Source organism: Anomaloglossus baeobatrachus, unplaced genomic scaffold (assembly GCF_048569485.1).
Source record: "Anomaloglossus baeobatrachus isolate aAnoBae1 unplaced genomic scaffold, aAnoBae1.hap1 Scaffold_644, whole genome shotgun sequence".
Taxonomy (NCBI): Eukaryota; Metazoa; Chordata; class Amphibia; order Anura; family Aromobatidae; genus Anomaloglossus; species Anomaloglossus baeobatrachus.
The window spans coordinates 47,873-52,224 of NW_027445013.1; positions in this window are offsets into that span (position 1 = coordinate 47,873).

The following is a 4,352-nucleotide window of genomic DNA, read 5'->3' on the forward strand; positions in this document are numbered from 1 at the left end:
TGTATGCGCGAAATGCCTTAAAAATGGCTTTAAAATGGATTTGGAGCATGGAGACGATTATCTCGGGATTGCAAGATAACCAAACAAAACTTTTAGTGGATTTCTACTTATTTTATTAAATATCATCTCCACCAAACAGGACAAGCTTGCATCTGTTATAGTGTTGGAGAAAAATGTGTTCATTTCATGTATGCGCGAAATGCCTTAAAAATGGCTTTAAAATGGATTTGGAGCATGGAGACGATTATCTCGGGATTGCAAGATAACCAAACAAAACTTTTAGTGGATTTCTACTTATTTTATTAAATATCATCTCCACCAAACAGGACAAGCTTGCATCTGTTATAGTTTTGGAGAAAAATGTGTTCATTTCATGTATGCGCGAAATGCCTTAAAAATGGCTTTAAAATGGATTTGGAGCATGGAGACGATTATCTCGGGATTGCAAGATAACCAAACAAAACTTTTAGTGGATTTCTACTTATTTTATTAAATATCATCTCCACCAAACAGGACAAGCTTGCATCTGTTATAGTTTTGGAGAAAAATGTGTTCATTTCATGTATGCGCGAAATGCCTTAAAAATGGCTTTAAAATGGATTTGGAGCATGGAGACGATTATCTCGGGATTGCAAGATAACCAAACAAAACTTTTAGTGGATTTCTACTTATTTTATTAAATATCATCTCCACCAAACAGGACAAGCTTGCATCTGTTATAGTTTTGGAGAAAAATGTGTTCATTTCATGTATGCGCGAAATGCCTTAAAAATGGCTTTAAAATGGATTTGGAGCATGGAGACGATTATCTCGGGATTGCAAGATAACCAAACAAAACTTTTAGTGGATTTCTACATATTTTATTAAATATCATCTCCACCAAACAGGACAAGCTTGCATCTGTTATAGTTTTGGAGAAAAATGTGTTCATTTCATGTATGCGCGAAATGCCTTAAAAATGGCTTTAAAATGGATTTGGAGCATGGAGACGATTATCTCGGGATTGCAAGATAACCAAACAAAACTTTTAGTGGATTTCTACTTATTTTATTAAATATCATCTCCACCAAACAGGACAAGCTTGCATCTGTTATAGTTTTGGAGAAAAATGTGTTCATTTCATGTATGCGCGAAATGCCTTAAAAATGGCTTTAAAATGGATTTGGAGCATGGAGACGATTATCTCGGGATTGCAAGATAACCAAACAAAACTTTTAGTGGATTTCTACTTATTTTATTAAATATCATCTCCACCAAACAGGACAAGCTTGCATCTGTTATAGTTTTGGAGAAAAATGTGTTCATTTCATGTATGCGCGAAATGCCTTAAAAATGGCTTTAAAATGGATTTGGAGCATGGAGACGATTATCTCGGGATTGCAAGATAACCAAACAAAACTTTTAGTGGATTTCTACTTATTTTATTAAATATCATCTCCACCAAACAGGACAAGCTTGCATGTGTTATAGTTTTGGAGAAAAATGTGTTCATTTCATGTATGCGCAAAATGCCTTTGAAATGGCTTTAAAATGGATTTGGAGCATGGAGACGATTATCTCAGGATGGCAATATAAACAAACGAAACTTTTAGTAGATTTCTACTTATTTTATTAAATATTATCTCCACCAAACAGGACAAGCTTGCATCTGTTATAGTTTTGGAGAAAAATGCGTTCATTTCATGTATGCGCGAAATGCCTTAAAAATGGCTTTAAAATGGATTTGGAGCATGGAGACGATTATCTCGGGATTGCAAGATAACCAAACAAAACTTTTAGTGGATTTCTACTTATTTTATTAAATATCATCTCCACCAAACAGGACAAGCTTGCATCTGTTATAGTTTTGGAGAAAAATGTGTTCATTTCATGTATGCGCGAAATGCCTTAAAAATGGCTTTAAAATGGATTTGGAGCATGGAGACGATTATCTCAGGATGGCAATATAAACAAACGAAACTTTTAGTAGATTTCTACTTATTTTATTAAATATTATCTCCACCAAACAGGACAAGCTTGCATCTGTTATAGTTTTGGAGAAAAATGTGTTCATTTCATGTATGCGCGAAATGCCTTAAAAATGGCTTTAAAATGGATTTGGAGCATGGAGACGATTATCTCGGGATTGCAAGATAACCAAACAAAACTTTTAGTGGATTTCTACTTATTTTATTAAATATCATCTCCGCCAAACAGGACAAGCTTGCATCTGTTATAGTTTTGGAGAAAAATGTGTTCATTTCATGTATGCGCGAAATGCCTTAAAAATGGCTTTAAAATGGATTTGGAGCATGGAGACGATTATCTCGGGATTGCAATATAACCAAACAAAACTTTTAGTGGATTTCTACTTATTTTATTAAATATCATCTCCACCAAACAGGACAAGCTTGCATCTGTTATAGTTTTGGAGAAAAATGTGTTCATTTCATGTATGCGCAAAATGCCTTAAAAATGGCTTTAAAATGGATTTGGAGCATGGAGACGATTATCTCGGGATTGCAAGATAACCAAACAAAACTTTTAGTGGATTTCTACTTATTTTATTAAATATCATCTCCACCAAATAGGACAAGCTTGCATCTGTTATAGTTTTGGAGAAAAATGTGTTCATTTCATGTATGCGCGAAATGCCTTAAAAATGGCTTTAAAATGGATTTGGAGCATGGAGACGATTATCTCGGGATTGCAAGATAACCAAACAAAACTTTTAGTGGATTTCTACTTATTTTATTAAATATCATCTCCACCAAACAGGACAAGCTTGCATGTGTTATAGTTTTGGAGAAAAATGTGTTCATTTCATGTATGCGCAAAATGCCTTTGAAATGGCTTTAAAATGGATTTGGAGCATGGAGACGATTATCTCGGGATTGCAAGATAACCAAACAAAACTTTTAGTGGATTTCTACTTATTTTATTAAATATCATCTCCACCAAACAGGACAAGCTTGCATGTGTTATAGTTTTGGAGAAAAATGTGTTCATTTCATGTATGCGCAAAATGCCTTTGAAATGGCTTTAAAATGGATTTGGAGCATGGAGACGATTATCTCAGGATGGCAATATAAACAAACGAAACTTTTAGTAGATTTCTACTTATTTTATTAAATATTATCTCCACCAAACAGGACAAGCTTGCATCTGTTATAGTTTTGGAGAAAAATGTGTTCATTTCATGTATGCGCGAAATGCCTTAAAAATGGCTTTAAAATGGATTTGGAGCATGGAGACGATTATCTCGGGATTGCAAGATAACCAAACAAAACTTTTAGTGGATTTCTACTTATTTTATTAAATATCATCTCCACCAAACAGGACAAGCTTGCATCTGTTATAGTTTTGGAGAAAAATGTGTTCATTTCATGTATGCGCGAAATGCCTTAAAAATGGCTTTAAAATGGATTTGGAGCATGGAGACGATTATCTCGGGATTGCAAGATAACCAAACAAAACTTTTAGTGGATTTCTACTTATTTTATTAAATATCATCTCCACCAAACAGGACAAGCTTGCATGTGTTATAGTTTTGGAGAAAAATGTGTTCATTTCATGTATGCGCAAAATGCCCTTGAAATGGCTTTAAAATGGATTTGGAGCATGGAGACGATTATCTCAGGATGGCAATATAAACAAACGAAACTTTTAGTAGATTTCTACTTATTTTATTAAATATTATCTCCACCAAACAGGACAAGCTTGCATCTGTTATAGTTTTGGAGAAAAATGTGTTCATTTCATGTATGCGCGAAATGCCTTAAAAATGGCTTTAAAATGGATTTGGAGCATGGAGACGATTATCTCGGGATTGCAAGATAACCAAACAAAACTTTTAGTGGATTTCTACTTATTTTATTAAATATCATCTCCACCAAACAGGACAAGCTTGCATCTGTTATAGTTTTGGAGAAAAATGTGTTCATTTCATGTATGCGCGAAATGCCTTAAAAATGACTTTAAAATGGATTTGGAGCATGGAGACGATTATCTCGGGATTGCAAGATAACCAAACAAAACTTTTAGTGGATTTCTACTTATTTTATTAAATATCATCTCCACCAAACAGGACAAGCTTGCATCTGTTATAGTTTTGGAGAAAAATGTGTTCATTTCATGTATGCGCGAAATGCCTTAAAAATGGCTTTAAAATGGATTTGGAGCATGGAGACGATTATCTCGGGATTGCAAGATAACCAAACAAAACTTTTAGTGGATTTCTACTTATTTTATTAAATATCATCTCCACCAAACAGGACAAGCTTGCATCTGTTATAGTTTTGGAGAAAAATGTGTTCATTTTATGTATGCGCGAAATGCCTTAAAAATGGCTTTAAAATGGATTTGGAGCATGG